The sequence below is a fragment of the Nomascus leucogenys genome, chromosome X (assembly GCF_006542625.1).
Source record: "Nomascus leucogenys isolate Asia chromosome X, Asia_NLE_v1, whole genome shotgun sequence".
NCBI classification, from domain to species: domain Eukaryota; kingdom Metazoa; phylum Chordata; class Mammalia; order Primates; family Hylobatidae; genus Nomascus; species Nomascus leucogenys.
The window spans coordinates 114,939,752-114,963,183 of NC_044406.1; positions in this window are offsets into that span (position 1 = coordinate 114,939,752).

The following is a 23,432-nucleotide window of genomic DNA, read 5'->3' on the forward strand; positions in this document are numbered from 1 at the left end:
GCGTTCCCTCCCTCAAGCAGGAGAGGCCCTCAAGCCTCTGAACAGCTGACACACTCCCAGAAGGTGGAGCAGCTACAGACCCACTCCCAAGGCCTGAGAAACAGTCCCACCCCTTACAGATAAGCCCCTGGCCTGACCAATAGCCCTACAGCCCCTAATCAGGGCCTGAGAAAAGCTCCAGGGCCACCACTAGCAGATATACCCCCGTCCAATCAGCAGCGTGCCCATGCCTTGGGACTGAGAAACAGCCCTGCAGGCCACCCGGGTGGGCAAGCCTCCAGGCCAGCCGAGCAGCCTTGTACTCGCATCCTGGACCTACGAAGCAGCCCCACGGCCACCCCTAGCAGACATTTACCCATGCCAGCTGAGAAGCCATGGGACTGTGTCCTGGGTGTGAGAAATAGCCCTGTGGGCTGTCCCTGGCGGACACGCCCCAGGTCAGCTGAGCAGCTGTGCACCTGCATCCCAGGCCTGAGAAACAGCCCCATGAGCCACCCCAGCAGACACATACCCAGGCCAGGTGAGAAGCCGTACAACCACATCCCAGGCCTGAGAACTAGCCCCCTGTTTCCTGGCAGGCACACCCCCAGGCCAGCCAAGCAACTGTGTGAGCGTGCTCCAGCCAGAGTGTAACAGCCCTCATAGACCCAACCCAAGCCCCAAGTTGGTTGACTCACCATGGCACATACTCTCTCCCAACCTGAGAAATGCCTCGCAAGTCTACCCCCAGCAAAGCCACAGCACCACAACCACAAACTCTTCTCTGCCTAGGCCCTGAGACACTCAAAATGTCACTAGCATGGATTACACATGGAATATTCTCCAGGATTGATCATGTGTTAGAACACAAAACAAGTCTCAAAAAAAAAAATGAAAAGTGGAAATCCTATCAAGTATCTTACCTGGTCAAAATGGAATGAAACTAGAAATCAATAACAAGAGGAACATTTTAAACTATACAAATGCATGGATATTAAACAACATGCTCCAGAATGACCAACGGGTGAAGGAAGGAATTAAAAATGAAATTTAAAAATTTCTTGAAACAAATTAAGATAGAAACAAAACATACTAAAATCTATAGGGCACAGCAAGAGCAGTACTGAGAGGCAAACTTACAGGATGAATAAGTTTTAAGGAACTAATAAAAAAGTGAATACTTGACAGATCCTTACATAAAAAAAGAAAACGTGAAAGATTTCAAATAAATAACTTAATGATGGCTGGGCACGGTGGCTCACGCCTGTAATCCCAGCACTTTGGGAGGCTGAGACGGGCAGATCACGAGGTCAGGATATCGAGACAATCCTGGCTAACACGGTGAAACCCCGTCTCTACTAAAAATTCAAAAAATTAGCCAGGCGTGGTGGCAGGCGCCTGTAGTCCCAGCTACTCGGGAGGCCAAGGCAGGAGAATGGCATGAACCTGGGAGGCGGAGCTTGCAGTGAGCCAAGATCGCGCCACTGCACTCCAGCCTGGGCAAAAGAGCGAGACTCCGTCTCAAAAAAAATAAAAATAATAACTTAATGATATATCTCAAGTAATTAGGAAAGGAAGGACAAACCAAACCAACCCCAAATTAGTAGAAAGAAATAATAAGTCACAGAGCAGAAATAAATGGAATTGATACTAAAAAAAGTTTTAAAAGATCAATAAAACAAAAAGTTGTTTTTCTTAAAATATAAAATGAACAAACCATTAGCTAGACGAAGTAAAAGTCATAGAAGGCCCAAACAAAATCAGAAACATGGAGATGTCACAATGGATCCCACAGAAATACAAAGGATCATTAGAAACTATTATAATCAACTATACATCACTAGATTTGAAAACCTAAATGAAATGGACAAATTTCTGGACACATACGACCTAACAAAATGGAACAAAGAAGATGTAGGACATATGAACAGACCTATAACGAGTAACAAGATTGAATCATTAGTAAAAAATCTCCCAACAAAGAAAAGTTCAGGACTGGATGTCTTCACTGCTGAATTCTACCAAATCTTTAAAGAAAAATTAATACCAATTCTTCTCAAATTATTCCAAAAAACTAAAGTGGAGAAAATTCTTCCTAAGTCATTTTGCAAAGCCAGCATAATCCCGATACCAAAACCAGACAAGGACAAAACATAAAAAAAAAACTACAGGCCAGTATTCCTGATCATAGGCGCAAAAATCCTCAACAACATGCTAGCATACTGAATCCAACAATACATCAGAAAGATAATACAGCATGATAAAGTGGGATTTATCCCAGAAATGCAAGGATGTTTCAGCATATGCAAAGCAAAAAACATGATACATTTCATCAACAGAATAAAGAACAAAAACCATATGATCATCTCAAAAGAAGCAGAAAAAGCATTTGATAAAGTTCAGCATCCCTTCATGATAAAAACTCACAATAAATTAGGTATCGAAGGAAAAGCACTTCAACACAATAAAGGCCATATATGACAAACCCACAGCTAACATCCTACTAAATGGAGAATAGCTAAAAGCTTTTCCTCTAAGAACTGGAACAAGACAAGGATGCCCACTTGCTCCACTCCTATTCAACATAGTACTAGAAGTCCTAGTCGAGAAATCAGGCAAGAGAAATAAATAAAGGGCATCTAAGGCATCCAAATTGGAAAGAAAGAAGTCAAACTGTCCCTGTTTGTGGATGACATGATCTTATACATAGAAAAACCAAAAGACTCTAACGAAAATCTCTTAGGACTGATAAATGAATTCAGAAAAGCTGCAGAATACAAAATCAACATACAAAAATCAGTAGCATTTATATACACAAACTATCTGAAAAAGAAATCAAGAAGGCAAGCCAATTTACCATAGCTACAAAAATGTTTATTGCAGCACTGTCTACAATAGCCAAGACATAGAATCAACCTAGGTGTTGAACAATAGATAAATGGATAGAGAAAATGTGGTATATATACACAATTGAATACTATTCAGCCATAAAAAGAATGAAATCCTGTCATTCACAGCACCACGGATGGAACTGAAGGACATTATGTTAAGTGAAATAAGCCAGGAACAGAAAGTTAATCACCATGTGCTCTCACTCATAAGTGGAAGCTAAAAAAAAGGTTGGTCTCACAGAAGTAAGAAGTAAAACAGAGGATACTATAGTCTGGGAAGGGTGGAGGAGAGAGATTTGTTAAAAGACAAAATTACAGCTAGATAGGGGGAATAAGTTTTAGTGTACTACTGCACTGTGGAATTACTATAGTTAATAATATACAGTTTCAAATAGCTAAAAGGAGGACATTGGATATTACCAAGACAAATAATAAATGTTTTGGCTCAACTGGCCAAGAGGATGGATATCTAAATAGTATTGCCCCCGCTTATGGCATTTGCAGCTTCTCTTTTGTCATTTCTTCTCCTAGACCTCACTCCTGGCTCATATATCCCATCTTCAGCAACTTCTGAACAGACTACTGGCAACTTTTTGTAGCTTGTTTCCTGATGTTGTGCGTTTCTTTAGAAAGATAGTGATTACTTCTGGGCCTAAGTAAAAGAGGGATATAAGGGTCCTAGAGCTGCCTCACCTGTTCAGGGCATCCAGACACTTAAAGCATAAGAGACGCCTCTTAAACCTCAGCTAAGCACAACCCCCGCAGGGTAGAGAAATAACCAGAAAAGAAGTGTGTGTGCACATGCTAGAAAGAGGATGAGAGGAGTGGGGGCAACATCGAAACAATCATCTCATTCATCAAAGAGAGAGCAGAGACCTGACGCAGTGATACAGAAAAGACTCTATAGCTGTTATGACTTACCTGAGTGGCTGGATCTTATACACTCTTTGGACTCCAGTGAGTTCTGTAAAATTTCCCTTTTACTCTTGTAAATTCAAAAACCTTTTATGACCTTTTACTATTTGCCAAGCTGGCACTGAGAGAGACATGAGACCATAGAGGTGAAGAAAACACAATCCCCCATAACCCCACTTTGGTGCCTATACCCTACCTTATACATATCTCTATTATTTGACCCACTACTTCCTCCCAAATGAAAAGAGGAGAATCTCTGCATCTCCAGTGCCTATTACAATGTCTGGAGCATTGTAGAAACTCAATACAGGAGGCAAACAAGAACAATTATGAATAAAGTGAATTCTATTTTTTCACTGACTCCGGAGACTGATGTGTTTTCCTAATGGATCTCCAATGATCGCTAGCTGCAAACACTTTAGTTCTTAGTCCTCTCAATCAATGCTCTGTGATATGCTAACAAAGCATAAAAGAACTAGGGAAGCACCTTCAGATTTAAGGAACCCCTTTGTACTCTAAATATAACCACCCCAATAACGTAGTTGATGTTTCAGGTGAGTTTGATATGCCTGGGCTTCTTAAGCAGGACCACCTACCTGCAGCAGCAATTTCTTTCAGCCCCTCTCCCGTAAAGCAAGCTCCCTGATTTAAATATAACCCCAGAGGAAAAAATGTTCCCTCCCAGCAATTGTTGAGTGAACCCACAGCTGCTGCCTATTGTTAGGCACCAGCTCAAGCAATCAGGCTTTCTTTGTATTAGCTGAAAAACAAGGAAATCGCACATCCACGCCTAACTGCCTCACACCTGTGCTTGCAAAAGTGGTAGAAGCACTGAGCATCTTGTGACTAATCTGGAAAATTGTCTACTTCAAGCAAAGTGACTTTCGGTGTTTCGGGTAAGCTTCTAACCTCTTTTCCAGCTACACGTGTGATTTGGAATGCACATATTTGTTCCTTCTTCCTGGTAATCTTTCAACTCTAAGCTCTGCCTGGTACAGGACTTTCAGATCATGGCTTTATGCTGAGATCCAAGGAACAGATTACAATGGTCAGGCTGAAAATTAGCACATAGGACCTTTCTAAGTGCAGAGAGACCGCTAGAGAGAAACTGAAACTCAACTCATTGCCAGACTCTGATTTTAAAGTAATAATGGCAACAATTTATTTTTTGCTTACTATATGCCAGGCACTGTTTTAAAACCATGATCCTGTTTTTCACAGGTAAGGGAACTGTGGCACATATATGCTAAGTAACCTGTGCAAGATTGCGCGGCTAACAGATGTGAACTCAATTAACTCTATGTGGTTTTTCAAATTAATTTATTCATTAACCCACTCCCCTTAACACAATTAAAAATACTTATGTTAAACAAATTATTATAATTTGTTGATTTCAAATCAAGAACCTTTTAATCACTATCATTTTATTTTTATCTTCATCATAGCACTTACAGTTGGCTCTGCTCCCTAGGCATGGCCAATGGCCAAGAATCATTCCAAGTCTCTGCTCCTGCTCTTCTCTCAACCCCATCTCTACCTATCAAAATCCTATACACCTTCAAGGTCCATATTAAATATTCTCTTCTTTCTGAAACTTTCCTAGTCATCTAGCTAGATACAATCTCTTATCCCTCATATTTCTCTGTTGGGAAACTGTTATGGTCTAGCTTTTAGTAGACATTAGGGTAATTATTTTATCCTCACCTTCTACTCAACCATAAGTTCCCTAGGGGCAGAAATTAAGACACACTCCTCTTTGGATCATCTGCAGTGCCTAACATAGTGCCTTGCAAATAGTGGATGCAGAATATATGTTTACTGAATTTTCAGTTAAGAACTGTGTGTACACGTTGCCAAGAAACAAAGAACAGCGAGAGATGGTGAAAAAAATGTAAAGAGGAAGAGAGGTTAGAATTGTAAAGAGCTTAAGAAATCAGCCAGAAGGAAATATGTACAAGTACCAAAAGTCCGCATGGCAAGGGAAGCTAGGAAGAGTGGGGAAGCTAGGAACCATGTGAAAATCTATTTGATCAGAGAGACTGTTAGTGTTTTACAAAATGAAGCTACTCCTCTCTTATCTTGGAAGACAGAGTCAATGTTCAGTCTTCCAAAATTCTATACTTCTCCAAAACTTCTGCTAAAATAATTTGACACTAATCCAGCTGACCATTTACTATACAGCATTAGATAGTTGAGCTTTCTGTATAGATCTGACTCTTCTCTTGCTATTAGTTGAATCTTCTTGACCTTATGTTCTGCCATTTACCACCAATCTAAATTATTTTATTATGTTAACTGTCATGCTAGATTCCCATTGTTCTCTTGACCCTGTGATAGGAATATTACCAGCTATATGCTGTCCTCTTTATGAACTTGTGGTTTTCCTCCTGGCATGTTCTCATGCCACATGGTTCCTACCCCATTTCCTATAGCTGGGTTCAGCCCAAATTCTCAATCAATATGGCTTCCATATGCCAGCTCATGAATTAGTGTCAGTCTGTGATGGAGTTTACTCCTGCTGGGGATGAAATTTAATTATATTTTTGTAATTTTTCTGTTTGTCTATTTCTCTTAATTTATATTTATCTTTTTTTACAGAGACTAAGTTAGTTTTATAATTCAATGTATTCAACTGAAAGTGTTGTTTTCATATTAATACTCTGGCCTTTCTGCTTGTATTTAAATTCACTTTTATGGTATAACAGTGATAATTAGTTGTTGGTAGTTGTGTGTGTTTGTGTGTGTATGTGTGTTCTTACGTGTCAAAATAAAATGCTGGCAGTCTAATATTAGTTTTCCAGGGATTTATCTACATTTATGTATTTAAACACACACAAACACTTTCTTCTCTTTTTTTAACTGACCTGGGAACCTCTGCTCAGAAGGATGCTGATAACCTTAATGAGTGCATGCAAGGATTAGAGCAAACCAATTCCAATTAATGGTCTTATTCTGCTGGTGGTGGGCTGCCATTTTCTTCAAGTATAAAAGCCAGTATGTTTTATTTAGTTCAGTTACACAATGGTATGAATTTCTTCCAAGAGTCTACCTAAGGAAAATATTTATTAAGGTAAGAAGTCTATTAAGCCACACCATTTATAATCATTCCACATAATGTATAGAGTGTGTAAATAGTGCTCCTGAACAGTCTATAGAGAGATACATTCATATATTTACCCTTGAATCAGGCACTCCCGTAATTGCAGCATATTTGTATTTATAGATTTTTTTCCCTTGGAACTCAGCCTCACAGACACTTCAGTGCAGTCTCTCACCATCCTTTTGCAGCTTCCTGGTGGAGATGACATTTGCTCAGCTAGAGAATAGACACTTTCTAGCTGAGTTGCTCATCACACTGATACCCTAAGGCCTGGCTGATTGGCTGTCAGAGGACTCCAGCTGTTTAGCTGCCGTGATATGTCTTTCATAGGAAAAGACATTTCCTGGAACATCAACAGCTTGTTAAGGACTGGGGAGTGCAGGGGAGAAAATTTAAAATTTTGGAGGAACTGAGTGTTTTGAACTTGGAGGAGGCAGGAAGATGAAACAGAGAGAGGGATGAAGGGGAGACTTTTCCCCCATCTGTGTTTGAAAGACTCATTTTCAGAGCTAATCTTACAATTTGTGATGAGCAGCCCTCCGCAGCTTAGCAGGTCAAGTGTTGGTAGGAGAAGTAAATCTGTTACCCACCCTAGGGGTGCACAGACTATATGAAGATGTAAACTCATCAAAGAAGCTGGAAAACTCCTCAAGAAATTGTCAGCAATTTCATTTCAATCTGATTTTCTTTGTGCCTTGATTTCCCCTTCTGAAAATCAAGGTTGAAGAACACTCTTGGACATGCTTATAAGATCCCAGAGAGCAAAACGTTGACCAAAGATACCTGGATTCTGAAGGTCCCTTTGCGAAGCCAAGTTGGTAGCCAGAGCACACAGAAGGGAGGACCACAGTGCTAATGAGGCCATGCTTGCCAATTTGAAGCCCATGTGGGCCAATTAGCTCTGCTTTCTTCCGCTGCCATCAACTGACCCCTGAACTCTGGCCACTCACCTCACAGATCTATGCCATTGGTCACTGGGGTCAGCAAGAGAGTGTGTGGTTGTCTCAGTGAAAATTTAACAGAGCATGTTTCCAAGTGTCACCTTGATGTGTGAGGGGCAGCACAGGAACTCCTCAAGGTATCAAGTACTGTTAACGGTCTCCTGGAGCCCTCCTGCCATCTGTGCTTCCCACTCTGACATATCTTATCACTCTCTATTGTCTTTGTCTGATTGCCTATTTGTTTTCTCCCACCAAACTGTGAGCTCTTTGAGAACTTATATTGGCTTAACATAAGTATTATATCTTACTTAATTCTGTAACCTTGGCAACTCACACAGTATAGACACATAGCAAGAGCTCTGTAAACCTTATGTGACTGAATGAAGGAATGTAAAGGGCCTATCTCCAGCATTCCCGAACAAGGTTTGACAACAACTCAGTGGGTCAGCAATTCCACCATAAAAATCTGCAAAAATTTCCTAGAATAAATGCACATAATTCACTCCAAACATTTTAACAGATAAATGCCTCTGCAAAAATATTACCTATGAGCCAAGGGACAGATGTGGATAGTAACAAATCGGTCTGCCAGGGTAATATAAGCACCTAAAGTTTGTAAATCAGTAACCTAACCCTGGCTTATTCAGTTGCATATGCAACAAAGCAAAGCCCTTTCGAATAAAAAATAAAATCATCATCTGAGTTTACAATGGACAGTCGCTCCTTTGGATTGGAGGTTCCTAGAAGGTGAAGATGGTGCTTCATCAAAAGGCCATACACATCAAATGCACTAAGGAAGAAATAGGAGCACTTTGAGTTCTGATTTCAGCAATAAGTGAGCCATACTCTCTCATCTAGCCTCCCTGTGTCTCTGAGGCCTAAAATATACTACCCCCTACTCATGACTGTCCATGCCTGTCAGGATTACTTTATTAGTTGTTTAATGTTCAACTCAGATGTCACTACCTCTAGGATGTCTTCACCGACCACCATCCCCAAGGTGGATTCTTTTCCTTTAGTATATACTTCCATGGAGACCATGATTTCTTCTTTTATTGGAATTTTATGTTTTATTATAATTTTCCCTTTACCTATTTATCTTCTCTGATAGACTGTGAGTTTGTTGACAATAAAAATTCTATTTCAGTAGGTCTGGGGTAGAGTAATTGTTATGACCAAGGAAGTTTGGGATATACTGTTCTAATTCATTGTGTTCACAGTCCTGGATGCATAGTTAAATATAAAACACTGCCACTGGCCAACCCAATCAGAAACATAGTTTTGATTCCAAAATTAACCCCTTTGCTCCCAAATATCAGTTGGAGAAAGGCTAAGGAATGAAGAATACCCAGTGAGGTAGCTACTAGTCTATGACCATTTTATGGAGAGATAAACTGAAGGTTTGACAGTTTATGTGATTTTCCTAGTTACTTACTATAACTGCCAGAGCCAAAATTCAAAGCTAGATCTTTTTTTTTTTTTTTTCAGAATTGTATTTTGAAAATGTTTAAAATACAGGAAAGTTTAAAGGGGTTGAAAATCATATACCTACCACCTAAATTCTGCCATTAATATTTTACTCTGTTTTATCATGTATTCATCATCTACTTGTCTCTCTACTCATTGATCAATTTCTCTTAATTTTGATGCATTTCAAAGTAATTGCAGACATCAATATACTTCAACTATATGCTATATGATTATAGCATGCGTATCATCAACTAGGATTTAATATTTGTTTGCAGGGTGTTTTCTTTTGATGTAAAACTTATGATGAAATGCACAAATCTTACATGTACGTTTGCTGGACTTTGATAAATGCATACACCTCAGCTACCCAAACCCCTATAAAGATTTAGAACATTATAATTCCCCTAAAAAGTTCTCTCATGTCCTTTTCAGTCAATGCCACCACCATATCCAGAGGCAACCACTGTTCTGAAATTCTTCCATCATAGTTTAGTTTATTCTGCTCTAGAGTGTATATAAATGGAATCACAAGGTATGTACTCTGTTGTGTAAGCATTTACCAATGTGGTTTTATAAATCAGTATTGTGTCCCATTCCATTATTGAATTGTGCTCCATTATATGGAGATACCCCAGTTTGTTTACTTATTCTCCTATTGATGGAAAATATTTCTACTTTCTGCCTATTATGAGCACTGCTGCTATGAAAGTTCCTGTACAAGTCTTTGTGTGGATATATACTTTCATGTCTCTTGAGTACATACCTAAGAATGGAATTGCTAGGACATGGGGTGTGTATGCTTAGTTTTATAAGAAATTGCTATACGTTTTTCCAAAAGTGGTTGTACCATTTTAACACTCCCATCAGCAAAGTTTGATAGTTCCAATTCCTCCACATTCTCATCAACACCTGCTTTTCTTGATCTTTTACATTGTAGTCACAGTGGTGGGTATGTGATAGCATCTCATTGTCTAACTCAGACTTTTTGAATTTCAAAATTAATGGCTTTTTCATCCTGATCACATTACAAATGTATGTAGGTATATAAAAATAACAAGAAACTCATAGTACAAGGCACGACATGAGAAGTGCAATATAAATAAAGTGCCAAAACATCATAGAGAGATAGAACTTCCAGCTGAGATACACAATATGATGTCATATATTCATTTTTTCATTCATTCAAAAATATTTATTAAGAACCTATTAGGTAGTGGGGACATAACAGTAAACAAAAGGCCGGGCGCGGTGGCTCACGCTTGTAATCCCAGCACTTTGGGAGGCCGAGGCGGACGGATCACGAGGTCAGGAGATAGAGACCACGGTGAAACCCCGTCTCTACTAAAAATACAAAAAATTAGCCGGGCGTGGTGGTGGGCGCCTGTAGTCCCAGCTACTCGGAGAGGCTGAGGCAGGAGAATGGCGTGAACCCGGGAGGCGGAGCTTGCAGTGAGCCGAGATTGCGCCACTGCACTCCAGCCTGGGCGACAGAGCGAGACTCCGTCCCAAAAAAAAAAAAAAAAAAACAGTAAACAAAACTACAAAGGTCCCTGCCATCATAGGACGTTAATTCTTTTGCTGTTGTTGTTGTTGAGACAGGGTCTCACTCTGTTGCCCAGGCTGTAGTGTAGTGGCACGATCATAGCTCACTGCAGCCTCAACCTCCCAGGCTCAAGTGATCCTCCTGCCTCAGTCTCCCAAGTAGCTAGGACTACAGGTGTACACCACCACACTTGGCTAATTTTTAGAATGTTCTTTCTAGAGACAGGGTATCGCCACATAACCCAGGCTGGTCATGAAACATAAATTCTAATGGGGCGAGGGAACACAATAAACAAACTAGTAAAATGCCTCTCAGGTGGTGATAAGTGCCATTGGGTAAAATAATACAGGGAAGATGGGGAATAGGGAAGGCTGGCAGGAGGAGACTATTTTATATAAAGTAGGCAAAGCATTTATTTAAGATAGCTCTTGAAGAATGACTAAGGTTCAACCTAAAGCAAATAAGTAGAAAAACTTCAAATAGGGTGCGGGTGGACACAAAGATAACACTGATCAGTGAGAAAGAACAAGGACTGAATGTGGTAGGAGCCTCAGGTCTGTCTTGGAGCACGTTGGGAAACAAAGCTGAAAAGACTAGGGAGAGCAGTTTGTGGAGCTTGTGCCTATTTCATCAGGCAACAAAGAGCTACAGACTGGGTTGGAGCAAGATGGACCCAATAATGGACCTATAAAAAAACTGAGTTTGTGGCATTTCATTTGGTTGAATAAACATTTTGCAGTGCCTACTATATGGTTCACAGAAAGGATTGCAGGAGGGAGAAACTAAAGATGGTGGTGAGAAGTAGGAAAAATAATGAGTTATCTGCTGCCATTAATAAATATCTTAACTAAGACTGTGGAAAGCAATTGAAAGATAGAAAATTTATTGAGGAGATACAATTAAGAGCCTTGGTGACTTAAGGTGGCAGCAGGAAGGGTGCTAATCTCTTTTCTGCTTGGAATAGCATATATACATCTTCCAGTAGCAACAAAAAAAATGAATATTGGCAGCAGTACCCATACAGAATCAGGCCTTCCTTTTGAAGAATTGGGACTTTTTCCATTGCCTTTGCTAGAGCATCGCCCTCCACCCTCCAGTCCAGAGTGGTTGCGCCTATTTGAACCTCTGTGTTTCTATACAGTATAAGAGGAATCTCAACCACTTGGGCCATGGCATCCAAGGGTATGAAAAATGCTCACCAGAATTTTTGCACATGGCTGAAAAGGTGGTTCTTTCCAAGAAAACAAAACAAAACAAAATACCAAACAACAATACCACCACCACCACCATCTAAATTTCTTTTACTGGCTTGTCAAATGCCTGAAAATTTCACCATTCAGTGGGAGAGTTCAGAGTCAAAGATTCAATATTTAGGCCCTTCTGGAATCATGTGCATTGAAATTAATTGAGAACTCTTGCTTGAGAGAAACAAGAGATTCACATGGATTCATGTGTCTCATGCCTCAATTACCCTTCATTCATTGAGCACAATGGGAACCTCAAAAGAAGAGGTCTCATGACATAGTTAACTGAGGATAGGTGATAGGGATAGTAAGAAGATCTATAGTTAACTGAGGATGGGTGGTGGGGATATTAAGAAGATCTGCAGCAGAAAATAGGCCCAGGCAGAGCTCCAACTGATGGGCGTGTGTGAGCCTAAGTCAGTTGTTTAAGGGTGTGAATGAATGGGAGAATGAGCCACCAAAAGGCAATAGCGGCAGGATACCTGCTTCAAATATTTTCCTGTCATCAAATTGCTGGACTGTGGAAAGTTTAAAAGGATAAGAATCACTGGCTTTATTAAATTGTATCTGCAATAAACCAAAGCTCTGAAACTTAAAAATGTCAGTATCACAACGGAAGTTCCCAGCCGGAGACACCTCACCATCCTCTGCATACAATCTCAAAGATGTCCTCTTTCAGGGCCTTCCACTCTCTCTCAAAATACAGTACTGACTGAGTCACCACAGTGGGCCCCCATTTAGCATCTGCTGCATATATGTCACTTTACTCAGTGAATTCCTGCTACTTGGTTAAAGACACTGCTGCTTTTCAAAGCAGTGAGTAGGGTGGGGGAAGCTGGATCTCAACTCACCAAGTGTCAAAGTAATGAATGGGGGAAGTGAAGCGAAGTGAAGCCAATGATCATCAGCAGCAGGAGCTACAAAGAAGGCTTCAACCAACCTTCATGCCTCTCACCTTAACTAAAGGGTTGGTAAAGAAAGGGTCTTGTGAGGCATAGGACAAAAGACAGTGCCTGGGTAGAGTGGGCACTGGATCAATGAATGTTGAATGAAAAAGTCAGAAAAGTAGAATGAGGCCAGGTAGAGGTGCCCAGTGCCCAGAGGTAGATATTTGCTGTTTTAAGAAAAAAATCCTGCCTCCCTCTACATATCGTGGCATCCATTTTTTTCTTCTAAAATGCATAAAGCCGTCTCTCTTTTGTGCCTTTATAGATGCAAGATGCATCCCTTTGCATGGGATCTGGGTGTGTGGGTGTACATGTAAATGACTGTAGCATAATTGTAATCCACGGAATGAGCCTGGTTCACATGAGAGAACCACTAATTTGAACTCTACACACACGGAATTTGTGATGACTTAACCAGTGGGTGTTGTAAACAAGATAATAAGGGAGATGCTTCATCTATTCAAGGAAATATTCAAGTAACCACTTATGTCAAACCCGAGAATAATTCTTATTAATATTTTTAAGTGACTCCTCTAGAGACCTACGTTCGAGGCAATACAACATTAAAATGCTTCATTAATTCAGACTGGTCTCTGCTCACCATCTCAATCAGTTATTCCAAATCATCAATGTTACACCACAGTTTAAGAAATATGGAAAATGATTTGGCTGTGAAGGTATAGCTAATGTTAAATGCTCCCTGAAAAGCTTGGGGTTTGAACTGAGACACTGAAAGCCCTAAGAGGCCTGCTCAAAATGTGGAGGGTTCTCTGAATTCAGTCAAGGATATTCTTATGAATTTGAAAACGGGAGAATCTTTGTCCACTTCAGTTACATTCTATCACTCTGCAGTTTCCACTTGTTAAATACCACTAGAGTATGCTCTACCTTGGGGAAAAAAATTCTTTTAGGTCTCTAGAGATGTGAAAGAATGAACCAAGTATCTTTTAAAGTGAAGTGTTTACACTCTATACTGTTTATCTTCCCATTTACAGACAAAGAAGCCTTTCCTAAGAGCTTGCTCAAAAGTCTTTAAAACGCATTTCTAGGGGAGAAGAACGAGAGAGGCAGATTGAGTTTGAGCTCAAAGAAGATCTGGGAGTGAAAGCCCAGATATGAAAGCTGGAAATTGCAGCTCCTACTTGCTAAAGTACACCTAGGCTGAGATTAGCAGAACCGCGCAGTGGGGAAGGTCTCTAGTTTAATAAAGGTAATCCAACTAATTAGATTTCAGATAAGGTTGGAAATAATGAAATATTTGGGAAGAAAAACAGGACAGAGTTCATCTCTAAAGAACCAACAATAGCATTGGCTCGCAAAACAAACTGTAAGATGGGCAGTCCCAGCAGTACTGGTATAATTGGCAAATAAAAGAATAAAAATTAGTAGACTATTTTTCTCCTTACCCTGGAGTATGGGGACAGAAACTGGTAACACTGACAGGCCCAATCTGAACTCAAAGGAAGAGAGAACAAGCTAAAAGGACAGTCTCTGACTTTGCATTTATTTTCCAACCCCGCCTGCTTTTAGTGCCTTAGAGAACAGAGGAGACATACACAGCAGGGCAAATGCTTTAGTTTTTTAATAATGAAACAGCATAATCTAATAGGCAAAGTTGTGCACTGAAAGTCAGGAGAGCTATCCTCTAGTCCAGCTCTGTCCTTTCCTGGTTATGTGACCTTAGGCATGTCATTAAACCTCTCATGCCTTCCAGTTAATTGGTGTATACATTGTGAGCCTGGGTTTGTGTAATTTTATATGCAATGCACTTGTGTAAAATTATCTCTGAAGTCCCTAAATATTATTTTAAAATTATATAGTATCACAAAAGCTTTAATAGTCTATAATTCAATGATTTAATCTACCCAAGAAAAAATTGTAGCCCCCAGAGATTTAGCTAAGGAGAGTATGTACATGCGTGTGCATGCACAGAAGAGAGGAGGAGAAAGGCAGAGGGAAATGATTCATTATGAGTGCACAATAAAACCAACAAGAAGAAAATAGACGGTTTAAAAATAAATTGATGTCTAGTTATTTTGACTTACTCTAAACAAGCCTGCAACAGGGATGGGTTGCAGCCTGAAAAGTCTGTTTTGAAAGCTCCCTCAGATTTTTAACCACAAATCCTGTCTCAAAGTCACGCAAAGGAAAATCTCTTGTGAGTCTTTAAATCTCCATCAGCTGATACATGAAAATGAGGCTAGGACCAGCTACACGGTGGGGAATCAACCAACATGACCCTACTTTTATGCCATACAAATGCCTTGTAATTGTTCTTGGAGTGCAACAGACAGCTTACTTTGTTATTAGCAAGCTGAGTACTATTTTTACAAGATAAACAACAAATCCAGACTCAGGACAGGGGCTGGCAAACATTTTGCACAAAAAGTCAGATAGTAAAGATTTTAGGCTTTGCAGGTCACATACCGCGTCTGTCACATAGTCTTCTTTTGTTTGTTTATTTTTGTTTTGATTTTTTTTACAATCCTCTAAAATTGTGAGTACAGGCTGGGCGCGGTGGCTCATTCCTGCAATCCCAGCACCTTGGGAGTCCTAGGCGGAGGGATTGCTTGAGCCCAGGAGTTCAAGACCAGCCTGAGCAACATAGAGAGACCCTGTCTCTACAAAAAATTAAAAAATTAGCCAGGCATGGTGGCCCACGCCTACAGTCCCAGCTACTCAGAAGGCTGAGGTGGGAGGGTCACTTCAGCCCAGGAGGTTGATGCTGCAGTGAGCCAAAATCATGCCATTGCACTCCAGCCTGTGCCACAGAGGGAGAACCCATTTCAAAGCAAAAAAAAAATCTTGAGTACAAAAACAGGCCGTAGGGTGGATTTGACCTGCTGGCAGTAGTTTGGCTACTCCTGCACCAAATTAAGCAAGCAAGTAACAGTGGTAGTGTGGGCTCAAATCTACCAGGTCAAATAGTCAAAGTCAAATAGACTTAGACCAAGTAAATCTATTAAGCTATGTTCCAAAAGAGCTGTGGCAGAATGTATAGGCAAGGAAGTACATTGGGGCCCTTGGAGAATAGCCACAGCATTTCTTCGAGGTATTACTATTGACATTATTTATAGCTAGGATTTGAACCCTGGCAGACCAACTCCAAAGCCAATGTTGTCACCTACTGTGCATATTCTGAAATAGCACTTTGTGAGTGGCTCTGTAGAGGCATCTCACATTTTAGATAAACAGGGTGTTCCTTGCTCTTTCTGTAAATCAACTCCTATTTTCTCAGTGATTTAAATGAAAATTTCAGATGGAGTGTCAATATATACTTTTTCCTAACAAATTAGTCTTAAGCTTCACTGCCTCCTCCCCCTTCCCCCAATCTTCCTTGCCAAAGTACTAAATGATGTATAAACAAATACTTAAAAATACAAATGACAATTCTGATATATATAGGATCCCTTTAGGAATCATTTTATAAGCTAAAGAGTCCTTTCAAAATATGAGTGATTCCTCAATGGAACAGCCTAGAAAGTCCAGAACTAAACCCAAACACACACAGGAACTTAGTATATGCTAAAGGTGGTATTTACATTTATGGGGAAGAGATAGTTGATTAAATAGTATTGAGACAATTGGGCAGAAATCTAGAAGAAGAGTAAAGTTGAATCCACAACTCACATCTGACCCAAAACAAATTCCAGATGGGTCAGTGTTTTAGCATAAAAAATAAAACTATGAAAAAGAGTAGAAGAAAGGTCATTTAAAAATAATCTTGGAATGGAGAGAAGTGCTTTCTAAGTATGACACAAAATCCATAAGCCAAAAAAGAAAACAAATATTTTTTCAGGGCAAAAATTCCGTGATGTTAAAAAAATTCACAGACAGAAACATTTGTAATTTATATTACAGAAAAGGAATTAACTTTCTTAATATAAAAAGATCTCCTGTACATCAATTTTAAAAGATCAGCAGGCAAATTGCAAATGGTCAAGGATAATAAACAGATTATTTGTAGGAAATGAAATACTAAATTAAATGTAGTATAGTTGCTCAACTTCATCCATAATAAGAGAAATGTAAATTAAAAACCTCATTGAGATGATTTTCCACCTGTCAGACTGGTGATCATTAAAAGAAAGTTTCCTAACACCTTGTGCTGGTAAGGCTGTGGGTTAACAGTCACTCTTATGAGTTGTTGAGGGGAATGTAAATTGGCACAACCTGTATGGACAGCAATTTTGCCATACATACCAAAATTTGAAATGCACTTACCTTTGGACCTAGCAATTCCACTTTTAGGAATTCATTCTATAGATGTGTTCATGCATAATAAATGACAAATATATAAAGGTATTAATTGGAGTATTTACTGAAAAAAAAATTCAAATGTTTATCAATAGGAAACATTTTTATAAATTATGGTAGATCTAAATCGACATCTGTATGTTACTGGTAGAAAATCCTTTCCAAAATATATACTTAAGTGGAAAAGCAAGGAATATAACAACGTTTATAGTATATAGTATGCTACCATTTGTCTAAAATCTGGGACAAAATAATATATATCTGCATGTGAAAGGCAGCAGAGCATAATGGTTAAGAGCATGGATTCTGAAGCAACCAGCTTGGATCTGAATCTTGACTCTACCATGTAATAACTGGATTTCTTTGTGCCTCAGTCTCCTAATCTAGAAAGTGGAATTAATAACAGTACCTACCTCATTGAGCTGTTTTGAGGACTAAATGAGTTAATATTCTCAAAGTCTTAGAATAGTACCTCAGACACATAGTGAGTACTATTTAAGCATTTGTTAAATAAATAAACAGCAGAGAATATGCCTGTGAGGTTACATATAAAAAGTTGCATCTAGCTAAAGGGCAAAAATGAAAGGAGATTTATACCTCTTGAATATTCTACCAAATGCTTATATAATACCTATTTTATTTTAAATTACATGATATTTAAAGTGTAAGTGAGTTCTATTCCCTAGCACCCTCAACTTACCTGGACTCATCTCCTCTCTACCCATCCTCTGTTTTGGCCCATCATCTCCACTTTCCATGCCTTCCACTATTGCTTCTTATTAAGTTTACTATCCTGTTCCTTTCTTTACCCCAGTCCCTTTACTTGTCTCTAACTTTCTACACTGTTTCATGACTTCACAGCCTTCACAGCCTTCTTTCTGCTGCTCACTCCCTAATCCACCTTTCACGGATGCCAACACCACATTCTCAAAGTTTCAAATCTAGATATCCCGTCGCCTCAAACTCAGCACATCAAAGTGAGCATGGCATCCCCCTCTCATCTCAACCTCTCTATTTTTATCTCCCAAGCTAGAAACTTGACACTTAACTTTGACTCTTCTATCTACTTCATCCCCTACACCCACCAAACCCATCAATGTATCCTTTCACATGTCTCTTCTTGACTATTTGCTATTAACAGGTATATTGGCTTAGACCAGCACTTCTCAAACTTTAATGGGCATAATGTGCATATGTATCAGCTGAAGAGCTTGTTAAATACAGATTCTGAATCAGTAGGTATGGTAGGCGGCCTACAAAATAGCCTTCAATGACCTCATGTCCTGGTATCTCTTCCTGAGTAGTCCTCTCCCACATTGTATCAAGGTTGGCCTGCATGATCAAGAACATAAGGTCAGAAAGTGACAGTAGACTATCTGCGAGATTAGATTATAGAAGACAATGTTGCTTTTGTCTTGGTTTCCCTCTGTCTCTTTCTCTCTCTCTCTTGGATTACTCACGCTGGGTGAAGACAGTTACCATGTTGAGAATTCACTCAGGCAGGCTATGGAGAGGCCAACATAGTAACAACCTGAAGCCTCTAGTCAACAGCTAGTGAAAACTGAAGCCTCTTGCCAATGGCCACATGAGCAAGTTTGGAAGTAGGTCCTTCAGCCCCCAGTCGAGCCTTCACATGACTACAGCTCTAACCAAAATCTTGAGTACAACCTCATGAGAGAACCGTCTCTGAGCCAGAACCACCCAGCTAAATTATCCCTGATTCCTGACCACAGAAACTATGAGATATACATGTCTGTGGTTTTAAACTATCAAGTTTTAAGGTGGTTTGTTATGCAGCAGCAGATAACTTAGACCAGTGGTCCCCAACCTTTTTAACACCAGGGACCAGTTTCGTGGAAGACAATTTTTCCATGGACTGGGGGGAAGGCGGGCTGGTTTCAGGATGATTCAAGTGCATTACATTTATTGTGCACTTTATTTCTATTATCATTACATTGTAATATATAATGTATATACATGTATATATTGTTACATGTAATATATACAGTGACAGAACATCAGGCATTAGATTCTCATAAGGAGTGTGCAACCTAGATCCCTCGCGTGTGCAGTTCACAATAGGGCTCATGCTCCTATGAGAATCTCTAATGCCACTGCTGATCTGACAGGAGGCGGAGCTCGGGTGGTGATGCTGAATTGCCTGCTGCTCACTTCCTGTTGTGTGGCCAAGTTCCTAACAGGCCACGGATCAGTACTGGTCTGTGGCCCGGACAGTATATCTGGGATGGAGTGTAAAAAAATTCTGCATTCCTAATAAGCTCCCAGAGGATACTGATGTTAATGCTGCTGGACCTTGCTTGAGTAGCAAGCCCTATACCATTACAGAAGCCTCCCACCCAATCCCTACCCCGAGTATCTCTCTGCCCCAATCCTATTAGGTTCCTATTTCACAACGTATAATGATTCCCTGTCACCTATTGTATAAAGTCAAAGTCCTCAGCCTGTCTGTCAAAATCCTTTGGCAGCTGGCCATATTTATGCTTTTAGTAATATTTCTTACTGCTCTCCACCAGGCACTTTCTGCTCCTGTCAACCTGATCTCCTCCCAACCTTCTGCACACATCACATTTATTCCTTTTCCTGGGCTTTCTATTATCACTATGTCCACTTATTTCCAACCGTCACCAATATACATATAACTAACATGTCTTACACCCTCCTCGGCTATCCAAACTCAACCTCCAAGGCCTAGCTCAGCTCTTATTTCCCCCGTAAAATTTTCCCCACTTTATTTTTACCTAACAGTTTTATGAGTCACAATCTCAACTTCCAAGCTTAATTTTAAGGAATTTTAGGTCAGGAATATATCTCATAAGTCTTAATAGCTCTGGGGCACCCAGCACAGGGTTGGACACATAAAAAGTAAGTAAGTGTCAATTGGCTGAATCTGCCTGTCACATTCAACGTGGCCGCATGCCTACAAGCACTGCCAAAATTTACTCCCAGGTTTTCCAACAACAGAGAGAATCCCTGAAAAAATCCACTCCCCTCTTCCCTGCCGCCTTCCTCTATACCAAGTTACTCTCTTATTTATTCTTTCCACATCACTGGCAGGTAAGAAGGTAACATATTGAGAGGACAGCTTTTATTATGGGCAGCAATAGAAGGGGAAATAATGTCACAGCTAATCCAAAAGCCATTTCATTTTGGATTTGAAATCCCTTCTTTGATCAGGAAGGCAGATGTGCTGTGAACTCATTAGGGTTTCCCTAAGCAGTGTGAATCATCCACAAGAACACATTGAGAAGGCAGCCAGGGGAGATAGACCTGAGAACACAATGGCTGATGAAGGAAGACCATCTGAGAAAGATAAATACCCCACGACAGATAACACACATTGAAGGTAATGAACAAAACAAGTAACAGAGATGAAGACAGACCAAGACAGACATGATCCTGAGGCCTTGCATATTCCACACATCAGACCATAAAGACCATTTTACAAAAGAACAACATCCACTATACTTTGAATGTTTACTATCTGTCAGACGTTGTACTATTCACTTTGCACAAATCAACTCATGTTAATCCATACCACAATCCTGTGAGTTAGATGCTAAGGGTAGTCCCATTTCCCTGATGAGGAAGCTGAGGCTCAGAAAGGTTAAGTGAGTGCTCCGTGATCAAACAGCTAGAAATTGGTTGAGCTGGGACTTGAACCCAGTACTATCTGAAGCTTAAGCCCTTATTCTCAATCTCTATATTCTAGGTCTAGCCCTCATCCTCATTTTGGTAGATAATGCATGAAAATATCTATGACAGATTCGTGGAAATTTAGAAAGAAGCAGAAAGTTACTATTCAGTTCCTAGCCACACCTAGATACCTCAAAACCTCCTGCCCCTTGACTGCCCTAGGCTATCCAGGGCATCTCATCAGGTGGGGAAGGAACCCCAGCATTATACTTCCAAGGAGGTACACTCATTCTATGTACATATATATGTGTGTGTGTATATATATGTGTGTGTGTGTGTGTGTGTATATATATATGTGTGTGTGTGTGTGTATATATATATATATATTTTTTTTTTTTTTTTGACACGGAGTCTCACTCTGTCACCAGGCTGGAGTGCAGTGCAGTGCAGTGGCGCGATCTCAGCTCACTGCAACCTCTGCCTCCTGGGTTCAAGCGATTCTCGTGCCTCAGCCTCCCGAGTAGCTGAGATTACAGGCACATGCCACCACACCCAGCTAATTTTTGTATTTTTAGTAGAGACTGGGTTTCACCATGTTGGCCAGGATGGTCTCAATCACCTGACCTCAAGTGATCTGCCCACCTCAGCTTCCCAAATCGCTGGGATTACAGGCGTGAGCCACCGCGACCGGCTGCTCATTCTATATTTTAAGCCCTTTATTCCAAAGTCTGCAGGGTGGCAATGAGTGTAACTAAATAATCAAATTCTGTTACCAGGTAACTAATGGATTACCCCTCCCAGGTAATACAAAGCATTAGCTCTATTAAAATAAAACACCCTAAACAGGCAATCTAATGACAGGAATTTGGGCACTTTGCCAGGCCCAAGGGAAAGCAAGTTTGGAGCCAAAAAACCTTTTCATGCCCTCCTAGCATGCCTCTTCTTCCTTTGGGTTTGATGTGCACCTTAAACACATCATTGCTTGCACTTTTCTTATTTAACAACAAGCAGTACAACAGAATGTGGCTTCTTTAAAAAAATTCTAATGAAGTTTCCAATTTTCAATTAAAAGAAACATCTTTCCATCCATCTATTTATCCCTGCCAAGCACTTGCGTTTTGAAGCTGGAAGTTTCATTATCTGAAATTTGCAGGCAATTACTAGGTCTAGTAACTCCCAAGATGTGAGCATTTTTTCCAACAGTCTGAAGTGAAAAGTGATTTTGAGTGTGTGTGTGTGTGTGTGTGTGTGTGTGTGTTTGTGAGGGCGGGGTGGGGGGTGCGGTTAGGGAGACAGTCCGCTTAGAAAAGAAAGATGTGATGAAGGCAGGCAGGAGAAGAGGCAATGGAAACCAGATCCAGCCATATATTTGTCTCATCTGACTTTGCAAGCTCCAGAAGTATTAATGAGCAGCCTTCCAAGTCCCAGGGGAAGCTTTTAGATTTACAGCTTTAAACAACAACTCGCCCTCCTTTTGGCACAAAGTCAAACCAAAATTTGTCATAGCTTATAATGCTTGTTAACGAAGAACATCAAAAATTAATGCTCATTAGGGTGCTTGTTAAAATGCACGGTACTCTCCAGTTTGACTTTAGTAAAGCACCACTTCACAATAGTATTACGGCCCAGCAGAGAGAGGAGGCTGTTCAAGTCTGAAGGGTGTTCCCTTGGGACAGCATTAGTTGCAGTGCAAGACTGGGAACCTGTCAGCCTCTTCTTGAACCTTCCAGACAGGTGAGAAAACAGGAAGCTCTCAGAGAACAAGTGACTGTGGCTCCCACTGGGATGTCTAATTCCACACTCCAGTTTTCCTGTTCTACAATGTTATTTGGTGAAATGAATTGAATTCAGTTGCGGTCAGTGGTACAATCAGGTCTTGGCCAAGAAAGAAACCACTAAAGAAAGAAGGAAGCTCAAGAGCTTAAGCTCAAAACAAATAAATGGCAGGGGCCAGGACGGTGGGAGGCAGTAAGGAGAGAAGATGAGAAAAAAAGACACAGCAAATAAATTGTTTTAAAAGATAGGGATCAAGGGATAAATAAGAGTGAGACAGATATCCAGATACTGTCATATTCCAAACCAGAGAACACACAGCTAGGATATTACTATTTGTGTGATGATTTATTAATTTTTTTCTTTGCCAATTTGAGGTTTTTAAGATTATTCTTAAAATGTCCAGCAGCATTTCAAAATCATTTGTTCCAGTGGGCCACTGTACGTAAAAACTTGAACTCTGGATTTTGTGGCCAGTGCTTTTTAGAGAATCTTGAACTTGCAACAAAGGTACAGAGCAAGGGAGAAAATGAGAGTGAGACAGGAGAATTTGAGCCCCAGCTCTACTGCTTAGTGTGGAAATGAATGACCTTGGAGAAGCCACTTCATCTTGCTAAGCCTCAATTTGCTCATCTGTAAACTATTAGAGTGAGCTGTATGAAATTGCCATTTCATTTTAGTAGGTCGAAATGCTCAAATATCAGCAGCTTCACATGGT